Source organism: Lepisosteus oculatus, unplaced genomic scaffold (genome assembly GCF_040954835.1).
Source record: "Lepisosteus oculatus isolate fLepOcu1 unplaced genomic scaffold, fLepOcu1.hap2 HAP2_SCAFFOLD_82, whole genome shotgun sequence".
NCBI classification, from domain to species: domain Eukaryota; kingdom Metazoa; phylum Chordata; class Actinopteri; order Semionotiformes; family Lepisosteidae; genus Lepisosteus; species Lepisosteus oculatus.
Genome location: NW_027168383.1, coordinates 187,537 through 207,178, shown reverse-complemented (window position 1 = coordinate 207,178; position 19,642 = coordinate 187,537). Strand labels below are relative to the sequence as shown.

At 46.2% G+C, this 19,642-nt stretch overlaps 8 non-coding genes across 8 annotated transcripts; 4 read left to right on the top strand and 4 right to left on the bottom strand.

Annotated features, from left to right (window-relative positions):
• The first annotated feature begins 7,764 nt into the window (after positions 1–7,764).
• On the top strand, positions 7,765–7,846 carry trnas-uga (transfer RNA serine (anticodon UGA)). The gene has a single exon. It is a non-coding gene; the product is annotated as a tRNA-Ser (tRNA).
• A 1,559-nt stretch (positions 7,847–9,405) lies between these two features.
• On the bottom strand, positions 9,406–9,478 carry trnar-ucg (transfer RNA arginine (anticodon UCG)). Its single transcript has one exon. It is a non-coding gene; the product is annotated as a tRNA-Arg (tRNA).
• A 1,174-nt stretch (positions 9,479–10,652) lies between these two features.
• On the top strand, positions 10,653–10,726 carry trnan-auu (transfer RNA asparagine (anticodon AUU)). Its single transcript has one exon. It is a non-coding gene; the product is annotated as a tRNA-Asn (tRNA).
• A 6,241-nt stretch (positions 10,727–16,967) lies between these two features.
• On the top strand, positions 16,968–17,084 carry LOC138235554 (U5 spliceosomal RNA). The gene has a single exon (XR_011188232.1). It is a non-coding gene; the product is annotated as a U5 spliceosomal RNA (small nuclear RNA).
• Positions 17,085–17,314: 230 nt separating this feature from the next.
• LOC138235536 (U4 spliceosomal RNA) lies at positions 17,315–17,456 on the top strand. The gene has a single exon (XR_011188215.1). It is a non-coding gene; the product is annotated as a U4 spliceosomal RNA (small nuclear RNA).
• A 757-nt stretch (positions 17,457–18,213) lies between these two features.
• On the bottom strand, positions 18,214–18,330 carry LOC138235542 (U5 spliceosomal RNA). The gene has a single exon (XR_011188220.1). It is a non-coding gene; the product is annotated as a U5 spliceosomal RNA (small nuclear RNA).
• Positions 18,331–18,720: 390 nt separating this feature from the next.
• On the bottom strand, positions 18,721–18,837 carry LOC138235544 (U5 spliceosomal RNA). The gene has a single exon (XR_011188222.1). It is a non-coding gene; the product is annotated as a U5 spliceosomal RNA (small nuclear RNA).
• A 391-nt stretch (positions 18,838–19,228) lies between these two features.
• Positions 19,229–19,345, bottom strand: LOC138235546 (U5 spliceosomal RNA). The gene has a single exon (XR_011188224.1). It is a non-coding gene; the product is annotated as a U5 spliceosomal RNA (small nuclear RNA).
• Positions 19,346–19,642: the final 297 nt, after the last annotated feature.

Genomic DNA, 19,642 nt, shown 5'->3' with positions numbered 1-19,642 from the left:
ATTGCTCAACGCATGGTGAAAGTATTGCATAAATGTGTCTGAAAATGAGCAATGGGCACCTGAGAGACTCATTTGCCTGTTTCACAAATGATCATATTTGACTAGAGATTCTGTTTGGGATTCAGTTGTGCATTCTGACAGCAATCGCTTTCAAAAAACGATACATTCTGGATGAGGTCAAGGTGCAGGAACACTGTATTTAGGATGTGTTTGCACTTATTCTGTGTCTCTAGCTTCAACACAGCGATATATGTATATGCTCACTGATTTTTTGGTACATGCCCAGGGCAATAATCATTATGAGGAATTATTTCCAGATGTGCTAGGGGTAGTGTTGTGAAATACTTCAACACACTGGATCGCAGGTTTAAACCGCCTGCACTCTTACTCCTTAAAAACCAACAAATGCAGATATGTAGCAATCATATTGTAGCAGACACTCATTTGCCTGTTTCACAAATGATCATATTTTACTAGAGATTTGTTTGGGATCCGGATGTGCATTCTGACCGCAATCTCCTTATCGCGGATTTGCCCTTCTTGGCTCTTTGGACAATATCTCTATCTTGTGGTCGTTGTTGGTAATGTCTAGACAACATCTCCATCTTGTGGTCGTTGTTGGTAATGTCTTCTTATGCCCTTTTTTATTTTAATTCTCTATTAGTTGATTCTAGAATCTCTACAATGGAGTTGAAAACATCAGTTTTATAGCAGACAATATGACATTATTTATAGTCCAATTAGAAACTTATTACCCTGTTTTTAACATAATAACAAATTAAAATTGATTAAAACTAAGTTTGGAACACCAGGGAACATAACAAATGATTTTTTGGAAAACCATGAGGTTCTCTGTGTCCGATGCCTGCAAGGGGAGAAAGCTAGAATCCTTTTATTTTTTCAAAATTTGAAAATAAACATCATTTAACAACAGCTTTCATTCCTAGGAGTGAAAAACAACCATTTTTGAAGACATATTAGTTTCTAAAACACTACAATAAAGTTAAAAACATCCGTTTTATATTACATTATTTTGTGTGAAATTTGTCATTTTTTGCACTATTTTTAATAAAATCTCTAATTAAAAGTGATTAAAATTAAGTTTGGAACAACAAGGAACACAAAAAAAAAAGATTTTAAGGAAAAAAATGATGTCTTCTGTGCCAGGTGCCTGCAAGGGGAGAAAGCTAGAATCCTACCCAGGCTCCTGGAGCTCTGTCCTGGCTAAAGGAGGGTGAATCCATCCCCTTCAAAGCTCCATGAAAAAATGATATTTTTAAATTTGAAAAAAAAAACATTATAGAACAACATCTCTTGGTCCACAGAGAGCAACAATCCAACTTTGAACAAAATCCATTGACTGATCCCCGAATCCTGAAGTTTCTTCGCATGATATTGGGCTTGCAACCACTTTCTGGAAAACGAAGAAAAAGGCCAAAAATGAAAAAAAAGTTATCAATTCTAGAGCCTAAGAGGAAAACAAGACAAATGTATATCTCCAAATAATTTTATGTGCTTCAGAAAAGCCCAGGAAAGTTTTTTGCATACATGAAACCACGCCCGTTTGCACGTAAGCAGACATGGTTTCACAAACGACTGCATGAAAGCACGCGTGCATGCGAAGTCATCCTGTTGAGCATTTGAAAAGCCGCACCACGCCACACTTGAAATAGCTCTTACATTAGTGGTAGACACAGGAATCGCCGCAGGAATCAAAATTGAACCTAGTCGCCACATCACATACATCCTGTTCAACGATAAAAAGGTAACATCTATCCTCGCTCCAGAGTAAATCTCACGTTGAGGGCATATTTTTTTCCACTTTACCATGAGTCGGGCTCGGCTGCACAGAGGCGAGAGCAGAGTAATGAGGTCACGGGGACAGGGGAGTCACACGCTGGCGGTTTGAACACGCGGAAGATCACTGCGGGATCCATAGTATGTGGACCCTCCGTGCGCCATCAGTCCACACTCCGGGCTCTGAATCCTGCCATCCGAGTTAAGATCTCGGCGGAACCTGAGGCACAGTTCCTTCTTAAAACGTAATCTGGTGAGCATTTCTAGAATCGTACTTGTATAGATTGTAGCGTGCTCTCTGAAGGCACCAGTTCTGTAGGGTTTGGGCATTAACTGGGACAATTATTAATTGTAGCAGTAAATCATAAAATGATTCTTTGGGTGGCCTTAGAATCCAACCATGCGATATAACTCAAACAACGCACACACATAGGTACTAATACACGAGGATACATTTATTAATACATAGAATATGCATGTAAACCAAACAGATCTTATCAAGAGGTTTATCAGAATACAAAAGGTATATATTCAGTCAGTTACAAAGAGTATCATATATCAAGAGGACATATGTTCAGTATATCATTCATTTAGACCGTTTCGTAAATGAACTTGGTTATAACTTCTACATTGGATACTCAAAACAAGTACATAACTCTTAGGAATTAAATTGGTATCAACTGGTTGGGATGACAATTGAATTCTCGAGCTGTAATGCATTGAAGTTGAATACTCATCCAATCTCTGGGGATTCAGATCTCCTGCGGACTCAAAGAAGCAGTTGCAGGCTTGTTGCTGTCCAATCCGCGCTGTCTGGCTTGGTGCCAGGTTGTGCTGTGCGGTTTGCGACAGTGCGCTGCTGATGCTCACTGACCGGCTAGTTAGTGTTGGCTTTAACTAGCAAAGTTTATGCACAGGAGAAAATATGACTGTGGGTCCCAGTAGGTCAGGAAGAGGACCGGTTCGTTCCTGATGAAGCGCTTGTTCTGATTAGTTATTCAGCTGTCCACAGTTCCGACCTGTTCACGAGGCTTGCTGCTGATGCTAACCTCGGGTGGATCCTCTGGTTACTCGTGGCAACCTCCACTCTCGACTCTTAGAACAGAGGAAAGTACTGGCACTCGGACACACTGGCCGTTCCGTGGTTGTCCGGGCTGAGTCTCAGGATGGTCAGGAGGCGTGCTGTGAGAATGTCCTGCCCTTGGGAGCCTTCTGCTCCTGGGCCGTCCTGCCATGGAATTGTCTTGCACCCCTGGAATTCTCCTTAGAATTCTCCTACTGGAATAGTCCTACTAGTTCTCCTGCACATTGTCTATTGTTTGTTTGTACATTGTCTTGATGCACTGGTTGCACTTTGTTTTGTTTTTTACACTTGTTTTACAATCGAGAGACTTTCTGTAAGTAAGAATTCCATTGTACCAGTACCGGTTACATATGGCAATAAAGTTCAAGTTCAAGTTCAAGTTCTCCAGGCTCTCTGTTGCCTGTTTTTACCTGGAGGAACTTTGGCTTGTCATTGGCTGAAAGTTTAATGGGCATCAGAGTCCCACATGGGTTACATTGCCCTACCAGTCCCTGACTGGTTGATCAAGGTGAGATATGAGTCACTTACTCCTGACACCTAGGAATGCAATCCAGATGTCCATCTGGCACTCCCTAGACAGATAGGCGCCAATGGATGACCATTGATCATGATAGCCAGGCTTAGCTAAGTGCATCCCCCTTTGGGAGCTGTCCCTTATCAAAAGAAAACATCTTTAAATCAGCCTGCATGAATAGTTTCTCTGTGGCTGCACCACAGAGATGAAGAGAGAGATGGGGCCTCATTTGGGAAAGCACAGCAACACTTATTTCTGTCTTATTAACAAGCATTGCCTCTACATATCCCCCCTTTTTGAAGGTCACGAGGTCCTGAGACGTTGTTGCCTTCAAAACAAAACAGAGTTAAGTGATGTCCCCTGTCATTAGAACATTAACCTTAAATGTCCACATTTCTCCTTGAGAATTCATACCGGAACCAGCATTGGGAACAAACAGGATGAAAAACATCTGGAGTATGTATAAACACGGTAGGAGACATCATCTCAGTCTAGGCATTACAAATCAGGAAGTTCACTGTCAGTATCTGATACCTCTGTAGGCAGATATTTGGGGAAGAAGTAACTTCCTTTCTTTTGAAATGCTACCTTTGACTCATTTGTGCTACCCGGAGTACATCTTGATGTAAGAGTACAGCATTCAGAGTACATTGTCAGCCATGATCCAGCTTCCCAGCAGCAGTGTTACAATAACACCGGTTCCTGTTCCCAGCCCCCCTGATGAACCATGACACCTGTGTTGGGCACCTGCCAGGGTGGTTTGGAGGTTTGTTCCATTAAAGCAAACTAACTACCTGTACCTTGTGAGGGCTTACTGTTTCTTGGATTTCTATCCAATTCAATAGTGTGGCACCTGAAGGCATCCACGACCTCAAGTTTGGTCTTATGTTGTCTGGTTCCAGACCGTACAGTGTCAAGTTACCATGCTGTACTATGGCCTCCTTGGGGCCAGTAGCACGCAAACCTATCAGAAATAGCAAACACACAACAGTGGCGGCAGCAATCAGTCCTCCCAAAAGTCTTTTCGGGTGGCTGATCCCAGTCATCTCCTTCTGAGTGACTGTTGCCTTTCTAAGTTGGCGCAGCATGTACATGGTCTCTTTCTCAGTATGCCATGTGGCATCTTGGGCACCAACATCCTGGAAATCTGAGGAGATCTGACGCAGCTGCTGATGCTGCTCCTCCATTTCCAGGACATCTGCTTTTTCGATTTGTTCATGCCTGTGCTCTAGGAACCCTGCAGGGGGTGGTGCAGCGGTGGAGCATGCCTGACCCTTGGCTTAGTGGTCATCTGGAGCACCTGAGGGATCTGGGATTGTTACTCCATTCTCACTGTTCAGGTCCACCCTGCACACTTCCTGATTGAGGAATCCCTCTATCGGCATGTTTACAATCGTTCGCTGGGCGTGGGTGTAGGACACCTGCTCGCTCCCCCCTTCCCTCTCTAGGGGTTCAGGGAGCTGCCCCAGCACTGGGATAGCTAGTTCACTGTCTTTGAACTCACCATCACCCACCAGGCCCATGTCAGTGCAGGCGGGGATTCTGACACCCCCCTTTTCCATGTTCTGCACTAACAGTCGGGTGGCTTGCCCATCCAGCTCCAGTGGTTGGTGCTGAACCACTGTTGGTCAGACTCAGACTGACAAACTGAGCTGGTGGCTGTAAGAAAACCGGCTCGGCTTTCATTCCCTGTCCCTTCTGGGGGACTGGGTGTATTGGCAACCCTGCCGTTGAGGCAGGAACAATCAGGTCAATCTCACTCACTACCTGGTAGTTGTGAGAAATAATGTTACCTGACTGCAGGTTCCCTGGGTCACAGCAGAGGGAATCGGCATCTGGGATCAGGTGTGTCCACAGCGCAGTAGTCTCAGCGTCCAGCTGAACCTCCTGTCTAACCTGTGAATGTTGCTCCAGGGGATTTCTTTATTTATGTCTTTATTTAGTGGTTTCATTAGTGACAAAGGCTAAACTTTCTTGGAAAAATGTATTTTATGTAAACCATGTTTGCTATTAATTCATTTAGGACTAGAATATGTTCATTTTCTTCCAATAAAAGAAGGGTTCCATTCGCCATAGTCGGGTTGACATTAGAAGCTTGCCATGCCCGGACTGTAACACCATCGCATTAGCATGTTAAAGCGATTTCGTTGAGGAGCCTAGCTTTCTTAACTAGTAAGTACTGTACTTCCTTGGTTTTTGAGGGGGGAAGGTGTCTTTCGCTGGAAATCTGGTCCCCTTCTACTGTAAAAATACCTGTGAAACCGGTTTAATCCGTCACAGCCAGCACTCCCGCTGGCCACCCACGTGTTATGCTCTTCATTAATGTCTAAGCCGGAACACATCATTATATCTCATTTTGTATTTCTTTAAAAAAAATCGTTTGCCCAGCCTAACAGTATTGTTGTTATTGTTTTTATCCTGTAAAGCGCTTTGAGGAGCCAGCTTTTAAGGCGCCATATACAATAAAGTTCATTATTATTACTATTGTTAAATTGCTGGACAGAGAGGTGAACATTATTACACGGAAGACAAAGATAGCGATTTATGTGTGGATGCTGCACATTGGTGGGGAGTCCCCATTGCCTGTAAAGCACTTTGAGTGGAGTGTCCAGAAAAGCGCTATATAAATGTAAGCAATTATTATTATGATTATTATTATTATGATTATTATTATTATTATTATTACGTTGCATTGTGCATTGTGCTGCTGTAATACAGTTTTAAATAATTAAAAGTCTAAACAGTATCAGCTTTATTTATGGGTTTTAAATCAATATAAATGTTTATATTGTAACGCCTAGGTGACTATTCATTGTTATTAAAATGACTTAAATTTGATCATGTTATGATAATTAGAAATATAAATTTGTTTGGTGCAAGTGAAGTTTTATTTAATCTCTGAGCCAGGGAAACATTGTATTTTTTTAAAAAAATGTTTATTAAAAAAAAAAAGTAACGGCTCCAGCAGGATTCAAACACACAACATGTGATGTAGGAGTCAGGAAGCTAACCCACAGCACCACCAGCAAGGTCACACAAAGAGTGTCGAAAAAGCCCTACAAAACATTATGTAACAATTCTTGTGTTGCGGTACATGAGTATAATTATATCGTTATTAATTTCTTTAAATACGCGATTCCATATTATATTCCCTTTTAATCAAATTCTTGTACCGGAGCTTGTTGACTCCAGTATCACGTTAGTTAAAGACTTCGATGCTTAAAATGTTTAGGGAGAAATGGAATACTGGTGTGTATGTTTTCTTTAAAGTACCGAGACCAGCCATATACTGTATGTTTAAGTTCCAAAATTAATATCGTTTATGGCCTTCACACGTGTTACAGTATGCTCCTATTCTTTTTATGCTCAGGTACTAAGATTTCCCTTCAGTGGTAAAATTCCATATAAATATTCAATGCTTAAACGGGCACAGTAAAGACATTAAATATACATGTACATATACATACTGTATACAGTACAGTTTGCATACAGTAATATGTTTATGTTCCTAAATCAATCTCTTTTATGAGCATGTGAAAGGCATGGTGAATCGGAGATTCTCAAAAATTACTGTACCTTGCATGATTGGAAACAAATGCGTGATTGCGAAATGCTGTGGTGTTACTTTTACAAAGACAGTCAATGAAAAAAAGAATGTGGACCAGGGCACTACTTTGAGTTTACAGCTTGTCCAAGGTCATTCATTATTAATACTATTAGTAATATCTTCGTTAAAGACTTTGATGGCGACAGCTCAAACATGAGAGGTTGAGCTTTATTAGCTCCACCTTGCAGAAATTCCGGATACTATTATTTTAATTGCGGTTTTATAGGAGAATTTACGGTAACTCGTGGTAGACTGCGTAAAGCGCACCGCAAAATAATGTGGTATCGCCCGCTTGTTTTGAATAGCTGCATCTGTACGCCCCGTGTCTCAACGGTAGGACGGAGTCAAATACTGCCTCGACACGTAACAGCGTTATATTAAACCGCAGGACTTTAGGGCTGTTTTGTTTGAATGTTCAAGGCATTGGTAAGAGCGTAGGTCAAGGGCCATTGGTGCATCTCCTGTGACTGGAGTAAAAATGCTATTCAAAGTGCAGTGACTAAAATCGTCGTCCACATGTCTCCGTTGTTGATTGCTTTCTGTCTAAGAACGTTCTGTTTTCATGTCCGAACGGGGAGACTTTATCATTCCAACTTGAAGCCACCCTTAAGTCCTCTGAGGTGTGTGTGTGTGTGCTTGCACGTATGGCGTAAAAGGTTTCTTAAACGGAGAGCGAACTTGAAAAAAGTTGCCTCCGCCGCCGCCGCCGCCTCGCACTCCCTGTTCGATTGTAGCAAGAAGGCAGCGGCCGTGGTGCTCGCTGTAGTCGTGGCCGAGTGGTTAAGGTGACGGACTTGAAATCTGTTGGGGTCTCCCCGCGCAGGTTCAAATCCTGCTGACTACGGTGTCCTTTGCATTTGGTTGCGTGCGTGCGTGTAAAAGGACCAGCGCCGTTTCGTTTTCGCTGGGACCTTTAACACTCTAAATCGTCTGGGCCCGCAGCCTGTGAAATCGATTCTTCAGCACCCACGAAGGACGCTTTGCAGCTGGACACAGATACCGATGCTTTTCTGCAATGAGCTTTCCAGCTGAATTTTCTCGGCAGCTCCCTACTGAACCTGTTCTCCATTGCAACATAGCGGAGGCTCGTCACATCTATAGCAAGGCTGTGTAGGACCGCATACGCCACAGTGACTTGTACACAGACCACATGAAAGGCAAGCAAAATACAATTATTAAAATTCCAAAGACTCACAAGGTCAGAGGAACAGCGATGATCTGATCTGATCTGTTACAGAAGTCTAGGTTGACCTTTTTAGAGCTGTAATTGCATTTTTGTTTAATAGAAGATCAAATCTACTCGCATGTACCAGCACCTTACAGTTTATTGATGTTAATTCTGTTTAAGTAATAAGATTGCTAACGATGTTGGACTTTAGCCGGTGTTTTTTAGAACAAATTGCTTACACTTCTGTAAGGAATACGCAGTACGTGCCTTTGTCAGTCATTGCTCACCATACCTGTAACTTTCTTATCTAACTCACTTCCTCAAATGGTGAAGGTCCACAAACATAAATGAAAAAAAATCCCTTGTTGTAGATGAGGTGCCCAAAAAAGCAGCCCCTGATAGTGTATAACACATTTATACTATTGCAGAGACACATGTAACATATATATATATACTGTTTATATATATGAAACAGAAATAGAAACAGAAACAGGAATCGCTTACACACCTGGAGAATCTCTGTAGGAATATCTAGCATTTATCAATGGAAATAAAAGCTGCTTTAATACAGTGCATGTTCAAACTCAAACCCTCAGCTGCTGTTCTTGTTTGTTTTGGGACAAATTGCAACTGAGCATCGCATGAGCCGTTACGTACCCTTATCTGTTAGGGAATTTCAAGGGAGGAGTTAGGTCAGAATGGGTAGGCTGCAAAACAACAAGTAAAGATTTATTCCAAGATGAAACGTTGTGGCGGTTTTCTTATCTTTTCAGCATGGACTAAACTTTTACGTGTTCCTTATATGCTATATATGTATATATTAGCACCAATGTCGTTCTTAAAAACTAACATGAAATTGTCAGGGACATTCAGCTATATACAAAGACGAGACAGACAAACTAATAATTCTATATTAACGTGGCCTACATATTGACGCAATGATCGAACTAACTGACATGTTCTGATTCAGATTCCCTGCAGTTTATGCCAATTAGAACAATAGCAATGCTGAGTCCTCCCCACCCTACCGAGCACAAATTCAGCTGCTCTCCAGTTCTGTTCTGCATGTTTTTTCATTGCAATTGAGCTCGGAGCTGGAGATGATCTCCATACAGTTCTGTGTTAACTAGCCCGCACTTGCGTGCTAATTTACGGGTTGTGGCAAATGCTTTTCTATAGTTCATATACATGACAGCAACCTGTTACCGAGGAACCTGAGAGGTTTAAAAGCCACACGAGCCAGGCAGGATTCGAACCTACAATCTTCTGATCCGAAGTCAGATGCATTATCCATTACGCTACTGGCCCATAGAACATGTGCTTGCACTCAACCACAGAGAGCTCTACACTGCTACTAGTAGTACACTTCCCCATCTACATTTTCACAGCAAGAAACTTGTGTTTCCTACTATTTTTATCAGGTTTAAAATATCATCTCCTTAAAACAGAAAAAGTGTTGATGTGTCGTGCTGAAATTCCGATTGATTTTGAATTCAAAGAAAAAAGGTTTTCTTCCAAAACACCATGAAATTGTCACATCTTGCAGACAATAGGTGTATTCCATGTTGAAAAGAGAAGAAAGAAAACCATGGAGCCTTTTACAGGTGTGAGGCTTCTTCAGGTGTGAGAAGACCTCACAGCCGAAACACTGTGTTTCCGTTCTTCTCTTTTCAGCATGCAATAAACCTATTACTTGTTCCTTTGCAGCCGAGGCATGCTGACGTAGCTACCCAGCTGAACATCTTGCAGACTCTACAGTACTTCTCTCCTGTAGAAGTAAAGCAGGGCTTGCTGGGTGAGCTTTTGCTCCGGTAAATTAGGTCACGTGTCATGTTAAATCACTTCTTCTAAACACAACATTTGCTGGTGCTAGCTTTCCCCATGAAAAGAGACATTTCCCTTACAGTACATGACATATCATTTTTATTCTATCAATAAGTATAGAAATTAAACAAAAGAAAAAATGGTGTCGCCAAAGAATGGGAGGTGTCAAGGGCATTGAGCTCCTTGGACATGAAAAGTGCCCGATAAATGCCATTTCTCATCATTTCTCTTGGCGTCAGTTCTGCTATTAAATGGGACGGAGGCAACGGGCTCAGAGAGCAGGTTAAGTGCACACCGAACACAGATGTGTCCAAGTGTCTGTAAAAGGGCGGTGCTCTGCTGGCGCTGTTCCCTAGTGGCTTAAAGTGCCTGCCTAGTAAGCAGGCGATCCTGGGTCTGAATACCAGCGGTGCCTCTCTCCGTGTCTTGTTGTGCCGAATGTCTCATTTCAGACAAACATGTACAGCTTGGTTCAGTTTAATGCAAGAATTCATTTCCTTTCTGGAATAACTTGTTTTTGAAGAAATCCATACAGCTTGTGAAAGATGAAATCCATTTCTTGGTTGTCAGTGGAAAAAGATTGCCGGCTGCAAGAAGCGCAAGTGATTGTTTTCTTTGACCATAAACCTGCAAATGTAGGGAGCTCAAGCGGCCGTCAGTCTCTGTGGTGCAATCGGTTAGCGCATTCGGCTATTAACCAGAAGGTTGGTGGTTCAAGCCCACCCAGGGACGCATGTCTCAGTTTTTCCAATGTAAACATCATCACCGCTAAAGAAAATGGTGCAGAAGGCTCCACAGTCGAAACGCTTCTTTTCTTCTCTTTTCAGCATGGAGCAAACCTTTGCTTGATCCTTTGCAGCCTACGCAGGCTGACACAGCTACCTTTCTCTTAACGCGCCTCAATCATTATTCACCAAAACCATCAGCAGAATGTGTCGCCTTTGTGGTGATGTCACTCCTCTGCTTCACAAATGTCCTTAGTGACGGACCATTTCTTTCTGCCATTTTTCCGGAGCGGTTATTGATTGCTCCATCATTTCCCTCATACTTTCCATCCCTAGATTGAAAAAAAAAACAGAAACAGGCTGACAGGACGACAATCAAATTGCAAAAACTCATCAAAGCACTCGATAGAGTATTTGAATCCACAAGTAGCTACGAGCAACTTTGTCCTGGCTTGCATGAAAGTCGGAAAATGTCAAAAAGAAAAAGATGGTGGCTTTTTCATATTCGTTCTTTTATTTTTAGTTTGTTGCTTCTTCTGTCCATTGTCCTCCTGCCTGGCTCTTGACCTGTGACTGTTTGAACGCACACAGTAGACTTTCATGCAGGGGATTTGTCCTGAGCCTCTGTGAAAGACCCACCCACCCCCATAAATAACTGCTCTAGAAACACATGAATGCAAAACTAAACCACAGCTTAAAGAGGAGCTTGTCATGACCGCCAGGCAGTTAAGACCAACTCTTAAGCAATCTAATCAGCACCAGCAGCGGGTGATTATTAACAAACGCCGCCGCACGAGTTAACCCACCTGCACACACTCCACCGTGCGGTACGCAGTGCTATTTTTACCATCTTTACCTGCTTCCCGCTGGTATTGAGTCTACTCCTTGAGAGCTCTACCTGGCGTTTTTTCCATTACTTCTTTTATTCTGGATATTGGACTCCCCTTCTGCCTTTTCGACTTTGGACCTCACCTCTCACCTTGGACTGTTTGCCACCAGTGTTCTCCCTGGATTACAACTTACCTTACGCCTCTTGACCACGGAACAAAGCAAAGCAGAGCAAAACAAAACGAACAAACGAAAACCCTCACGTCCCGCACTTGCATATAACGCCGTTACGTGCCCAAGCAGTATTGTACGTCATCCTAGCACTGCACCCCGGGGCGTACGGTATATGGGAACGAGCACACGCCACGAATCGTCTCGAATCACTCCCTACAGCTGTAAGGCGCCTTGAAGCATGCACCCCCAACATTCTTCTTTGCGCATCTGTGAAAGGTAAACTCTTGAGCAAACTCTGAACCAGCTCAAAGGAAACTAATCCGATTAGACGTTACTTTGACTCATCCTTTAAGGGACCCTTGTTAATTGGAGAAATCAATGATTTTGAATGAATTCTGTATGCGTTAAAAGACAGCTATACACTGAAAACATGCAGGACACTTCTCATGATGTTTCCCGAGCCGAAACACAGTGCGTTTTTAAAAGCCATCTGACAAAGCCCGCCCACTGAAAACTGCAGCAGATCGTGTAAAGACGTTCAACTTTGTAACTACTGCACGCACAGGAAGCAGAATAAATTCCTCTTTTCCGGTTTTATTTATGCGAACCATAAATAAACCAAATAAACCAAGTTGCAAGAGGCCCGCACCCACAGCACAAATTGCGCAGCCTAGGCCACCTCCTCGCCCCGCACGCCACCGCCTCCTGCTGGGCCCACTCTTTCGCACACTCACACGCCACACTAACACTCAAAAGTGTGGGCAAAACGAGAAAACGAGCGCGCCGTTTCCTACACATCTGCAGTCGCCATTGCGCATTCGCAGCATGTCCCGGGATGCAATTCGGCCTCATTTGCATAACTCCAGACCGGCAGATCGCCACGCAAGCTCGCGACGTGCGCCTGCCACACACCGAACAAACCTTTTCAGCAATTTCCAAAAAACGGGCCTGCTCGCCTGCCCACAAGGCTCCGTCTCTTACCTGCTCTCCAGAGCCTGCTGCCTTCTGTGCTTTTCTCTCGGCACCGCTGCAGCGCACACAACTCCTGCAGCGGGAGGTGGGAGAAAGTTCCCGCGCTCCGCCGCAGGGAAGGCTCGCTCCGTGCGCACACGTCCTTTCGATGCCAGTCCAACAGTTGCTCTGCATTAGCTGCGTCGGGGCTCCGGCGTGTCGCACCTCACCTCACCTCACCTCACCTCACACTGCCCCCTCCTTGAATGTCTGGCGCTGGGCATGCCCCGCTCTCCTCCGCCTTATCTTATCGCGTGTGAGCACCGACAATGGCCACAATGCCGGGGAATGGCACCTGTAAATTAATTATCTTCTCTTGCAGCCTGAGATCATGTCCTTCTTTTGGCTCCCTCCAGTTCTGATAAAAAATCTCACTCTTAGATGTGTTAATTTTTGCGGAGGAAGCCAAAGAGAAACGATCACAGCACTGCAGAGCTCTGCTAATTGAGGCATTGTCAGAGAGGAGCAGGGTGACGTCATCCATGTATAGAGATGTCTTTACCTCTCCTCCCCCACTTCCAGGCACTGGTATCCCATTAATGGCCTGATCCTGGCGCAAGGCACAGGCTAAGGGCTCCATAGCCAAAACGCATAACAAGGGGGATAATGGGCAGCCCTGCCTCACCCCTGAACAGACTTCAAAGGGGCGTGATCTATTGCCATTAACCATGACTCTGCTGTTGCTACCTGTGTACAGCAGGTTAATCCACTTTCTCATGATGGGGCCAAACTTCATGTGCTCAAGTCCCGATGTTAAGTACTGCCGGTTTAGGCGGTCAAAGGCCTTTTCTAGGTCTACACCTAAAATGCAAAGAGGGAGGGAGCGATCCTCAGAGTACAGACAGACATCCCTCAACAAGGCCAGGTTGTCGCTCATCAGGCGTCCTGCTATCCCACAAGTCTGTTCTTTCCCTACCAGTGAGGCCACTACATTTTGTAGGTGCAGGAAAAGGGCTTTGGACAGGATCTTAGTGTCCAAGCCTAACAGGCTGAGGGTCTCCAGTTCTTTATGTCATTTTTTGCTCCTTTCTTAAACAAGAGAGAGATAGTGCCTTCCCTTAAGGAGTCAGGCAACAATTCTGTCTTATAGCTTTCCTCGAATAGGAGCAGTAGCGGATCCTGAAGCAGATCCCAAAAGGTGCAATAAAATTCTTTAGGGAGCCCGTCAGCACCTGGAGTTTTCCCCTTCTGTAAGCTCTCCATCGCCTGTCTCAGCTCTTCTACTGTCAAATCCCTCTCAAGTACTTCCCTATCTTCTTCACTCAAAACGTTTTCTAGCTTTGAGGTAAAAAAATGAATTTCTTCATCCTTTAGCTCTGTAGAGCTGTACAGTCTTGAGTAGAAGGCCTCGGTGCAGGAGAGGATAGCACTCGGCTCTGTTCTCTCTCGTCCCTCCTCATCAACTACACTTTCCATGACAGACTTGGAGCCTACCACTTTCCTGAAAAAGAAGCGAGTACACTTCTCATTTTCTTCCAAGAACTGCACTCTGCCTCTTAACAGCACTCCTCGACTACTTTCTTCGGCTATGCTCCGGATGTCCTTTTTTAAAAGGGTGATATCCTCGAGCACATCGAAGCCACTGTGCAGCATCGTGTAGAGACGCTGCAGCTGCCTCTGTTTCCTGGCTAGCACTCCTCTCCGTCTGGCAGCAGCCTTCCTTCCCTCAGCCATGAAAAAGGCCTTTGTCCTCATCTTCACCTCCTCCCACCACTCTCCTACTGACCCGTACAGACACTGCAAGGACAGCCACTGTGATAGTTTCTCCTTGTAGCGGGATACTACCCCCTCGTTCTCTAGCAGCTTTGTGTTGAGTTTCCAGAGGCCTGGGCCAAAGACAGTCCCGCCCTGGAGTTCCACTCTACACCCTAAAGCCTGATGATCTGAGAAGAAGACAGGCTGAAGAGTGACCCCAACAACTTTCACTCTCTCTGAGACAAAGCAATAGTCAATTCTGGAGCTGCTATTCCTCCCTGACCATGTATATCCTGCTGTTGTGGGATATATACATCTATATGTGTCTGAGAGTTTAAAGTCTTGAACTAAGTTTTGCAGGGCCAGTGAGCTGGAATCCAATTTTATCGGAGAGCTAGACTGCCTGTCTGTGTGCTCTAAGATACAATTAAAATCCCCTCCCACTATCAAGTCTGTGCTACTTAACAATAGGGGGGAGAGTGCCTTGAGTAGCTCCACCCTTCCTCCCACGTCAGTAGGACAATACACATTGATTAGCCGCAGGTTAACGGTCCCCCATTCCACATCCACACACAGCAACCTGCCATCTATGACCCTCTGAATACTTTTCAATTTGAAAGCCCATCCTTTGAAAAGAATGGCCACGCCAGAGGCTCTGTTGTTATTGTCCCCTGACCAAACAGAAGGCCCTTTATCCCACCTATCTTTAAAGCTTTTATACCTCTCTTGATAGGCTAAAGCACACTCCTGCAACATCAACACATCTCCCTCTCTCTGCTGGAGGTAATCAAAGACAGACTGGCATTTAACTCTGTCATTGATACCTCTGGTGTTAAGAGAAATTATGTTTAGAGCCATTTTACATAAGAAAGTGGAACCAGACTTTACAAAACACATTTCTCTTCGGTCTCACCTGTTACCTTCTCTTTCTTTTTCTTCTTACCAATTTCCTGCCAGCCATCCTCTGAATGAGCCTTCATCAGGGTGGCAGCAGTAAAAGCGTTCACGGAGTCCATTTCAAGGAAGGGGGTAGAAAGAGGGGTGGAAGGGTTCCAGCTGTCCCCATCGCCATGCTCTCCTTCCTCCTCGCTCGGGGAGAAAACAGAGTCATTTTTCCTTTTCCTCAAGTCCAGCTCCTGGGAGCACTGAGGGGAAAGGGGTGCAGCCGATGCACCAGTCTCCTCTTCCCCCTCACCCACCAGCTGTTGCAGATCCTCCGTGACGGACTGGATGGAGGAGAGGAGGGCATCTGTAGCACTTGCAGAGTCTGAGAAAAGCAGCTCCGCTGAATCCTGGGTATCGTCGCTGGACCCGCTCCACCGGGGGGCCCCACACTGGCCCTCGTTCTGAGGAGCAGGAGTGGGGGAGGGGTCCTCGCTGTTCTCGGGGGTTTTCAAACCCTCGTGCTTGTCTGGTGCAGTCTGCGGTTGTGGGAGCGTAGTGGATTTCTCTTCCACCGGCCCCGGAGCCACAGCAGGACTGATCCTGGCTGGAGGCTGAGACTCTTTGTCCAACAAGGGTTCTTTGTTTGACTTGTTGTTTGCTTTGGCTTTTCGGGCCGGTTTGGCTGAAACAAGCACTGCCTCATCCTTTCTCATTTTGAGTTTATTGGCGTAGGCGTGAGGGCAGTTCTTAAAAACGTGTCCTTCCGAGCCACATAAATTGCACTTTGGCAGCATTGAACAGTCAGAGGCTAAATGTCCCTGTTTGCCACAGGTCTTGCAGCATTTCACAGTGCAGGACGATGCCAGGTGTCCCACAGCACCACAGCGCCGACACACCTTTGGTTGTCCCACATAAAAAACATAGCCATTGCAGGCGCCCAGCCGGATTGTAGAGGGCAGGTGCCTTAAGCCTCCATTTACATTGTCCGGTAGTAAGCGAACCTCGAATTTCCTTGCTCCTGTTTTTATACCGTCAACATCTCTAACCTCAGTTCCATGGTGGACGGTGCAGTACTGGTTAAGCCAGATGTGAATGTCCTCCGTCTTTGCCAGTTCCGAGAACATAACAACATGCACCGTTTTCCTCTCTCTCTGTGTCAGAGGCTGCAAGTTGATCTTCTCAAGTGCAGGAACTTTCCCTCTTTTTGCCTCAAAGACATCCACGCATTGTTCAAACGGAGGATAGGTAGCAAATACAACCTCAAATGCTTTCTGACCTGGGAGAGCGAAGATGAAATCCAAGTGCCGAGGTTCAAAGCCAAGTTCCTTCTGTAACACTTTTCTGCTGAACTGCATACGATCCATGAAGAGGTCATCCAAAAGCTCAAAATGTACAGCATTCTTGCGGGATCCAAAGGTTGCCATCTCAAACTGCAAAACAAACACTGCTTCCACAAAACAAGAAAACAATCCAACTACTCCAACTACAGGCTGATCAAGGTATCTCCCCTGCCAGGTAAGCCGAGAGCCGCAGGCGATGAGCCCGGAGCTGAACGGGCCCCACTGGCTCGTTTGTAAGGCCAGGTGCATTGCCAACCACGACCGGCAGGGCAGAGGCCTTGAAGGCAGCCTGGGCTCCTGCAGCTGTCCAGCCACGCACTCTGGTTTCTCTTCATCTCGTACAAATCTTTTGCCTTTTACTAAAGATTTCTATGGAGAGGAGCATGAATGAGTTCCATACAATTTTTGTGCTTTCCTGCCTTCGGGTGGGGCGCAGCTGGGCTGGTCAAAGAGAGAAAACAAAACCGCTCACAATCGCTCTTATTACGGCGACTGTGGCTGTCTGCTTTGCCAGTCCTCGGTCTCCGCCTGTCTGATTGGCGCTCTTTTCTTTGGGGGGCGGGAAGTGTCCGGCCGCAAATATGAAGCGTTACAGCAACGACATGCCATGAGACGATTGATAACGATTTCCATAGGATCCACGCGGTTGCCTGGCAACCGTCAGCTTTGCGCAGTGGCAGTATCGTAGCCTTTGAGGTTTAGCCGATGCGCGATTATTGCTAGTTGAAAACTTTTCCCAATACCCCGCTTCCGCCGGTTTGCAATACAATTAGCGAAAGCAATTCTTGACAGTCTCGTCAGAGACTGAGCAAGGTGTTTAAAGACAGATTTTGTCATGGTAACATCATGGTAGAAAGAAACAAGCTTGTTACGTCTCAACAGAAACACTCTTTAGCTCTTTCAGCGTTATGCAGAGAACAGCGTCTGTCGAGATCACTTTTGAGTCAGCGCGAAACGCTGTGTGCTGTCAGTTTGATTTCATATTGCTCGTAGCGGCGCCAGGCTTTTGTCTGTCAAACGTTAGGTTGCGCTTCTTCATGCTGCATCGTCGGCATGAGTGGAGCTTTTTAAACGTCTGTACTTACTGCGCCTCATAAGAAATCGTTTGTCCCCGTTCAAAACAGATTGTGCGATGTCCTGCAGCGTTCGCAAAGCAAACCTTTGACAGTTTGAAAGAGGAATTTATTCTGCTTCCTGTGGGTGCAGTAGTTACAAAGTTGAACGTCTTTACACGATCTGCCGCAGATCTTACAAACGAGCCAGTGGGGCCCGTTCAGCTCGGGGCTCATCGCCTGCGGCTCACGGCTTGCGAGCGTGCCCAATCCGTGCGATAACTCGGAAAACACCCGGCCACACTGTGCCGGAAACGACGCACTCTGGGAAGCCGCTATGCAAAGCGAGGTCCCAAGATCCCCTGCGGCCGGACACTTCCCAACCCCCAAAGAAAAGAGCGCCAATCAGACGGCCGGAGACCGTGGACTCGCGGAGCAAACGGCCACAATCGCCATAACAAGACCGATTGCGGGCGTTTTTGTTTTCTCTCTTTGACCAGCCAGGCTGCGCCCCACCCGAAGGCAGGGAAGCACAAAAATTGCATGGAACTCATTCATGCTCCTCTCCACGGAAATCTTTAGTAAAAGGCGAAAGATTTGTACGAGATGAAGAGAAACCAGAGTGCGTGGCTGCATAGCTGCAGGAGCCCAGGCCGCCTTCAAAGCCTCTGCCCTGCCGGTCGTGGTTGGCAATACACCTGGCCTTACAAACGAGCCAGTGGGGCCCGTTCAGCTCCGGGCTCATCGCCTGCGGCTCACGGCTTGCGAGCGTGCCGAATCCGTGCGATAACTCGGAAAACACCCGGCCACACTGTGCCGGAAACGACGCACTCTGGGAAGCCGCTATGCAAAGTGAGATCCCAAGATCCCCTGCGGCCGGACACTTCCCGCCCCCCAAAGAAAAGAGCGCCAATCAGACGCCGGAGACCGTGGACTCGCGGAGCAGACTGCCACAATCGCCATAACAAGACCGATTGCGAGCGTTTTTGTTTTCTCTCTTTGAACAGCCAGGCTGCGCCCCACCCGAAGGCAGGGAAGCACAAAAATTGCATGGAACTCATTCATGCTCCTCTCCACGGAAATCTTTAGTAAAAGGCGAAAGATTTGTACGAAATGAAGAAAAACCAGAGTGCGTGACTGCACAGCTGCAGGAGCCCAGGCCGCCTTCAATGCCTCTGCCCTGCCAGTCGTGGTTGGCAATACACCTGGCCTTACAAACGAGCCAGTGGGGCCCGTTCAGCTCCGGGCTCATCGCCTGCGGCTCACGGCTTGCGAGCGTGCCCAATCCGTGCGATAACTCGGAAAACACCCGGCCACACTGTGCCGGAAACGACGCACTCTGGGAAGCCGCTATGCAAAGCGAGGTCCCAAGATCCCCTGCGGCCGGACACTTCCCGCCCCCCAAAGAAAAGAGCGCCAATCAGACGGCCGGAGACCGTGGACTCGCGGAGCAGACTGCCACAATCGCCATAACAAGACCGATTGCGGGCGTTTTTGTTTTCTCTCTTTGACCAGCCAGGCTGCGCCCCACCCGAAGGCAGGGAAGCACAAAAATTGCATGGAACTCATTCATGCTCCTCTCCACGGAAATCTTTAGTAAAAGGCAAAAGATTTGTACAAGATGAAGAGAAACCAGAGTGCGTGGTTGCACAGCTGCAGGAGCCCAGGCCGCCTTCAAAGCCTCTGCGCTGCCGGTCGTGGTTGGCAATGCACCTGGCCTTACAAACTAGCCAGTGGGGCCCGTTCAGCTCCGGGCTCATCGCCTGCGGCTCACGGCTTGCGAGCGTGACCAATCCGTGCGATAACTCGGAAAACACCCGGCCACACTGTGCCGGAAACGACGCACTCTGGGAAGCTGCTATGCAGGCAAGGTCCCAAGATCCCCTGCGGCCGGACACTTCCCGCCCCCCAAAGAAAAGAACGCCAATCAGACGGCCG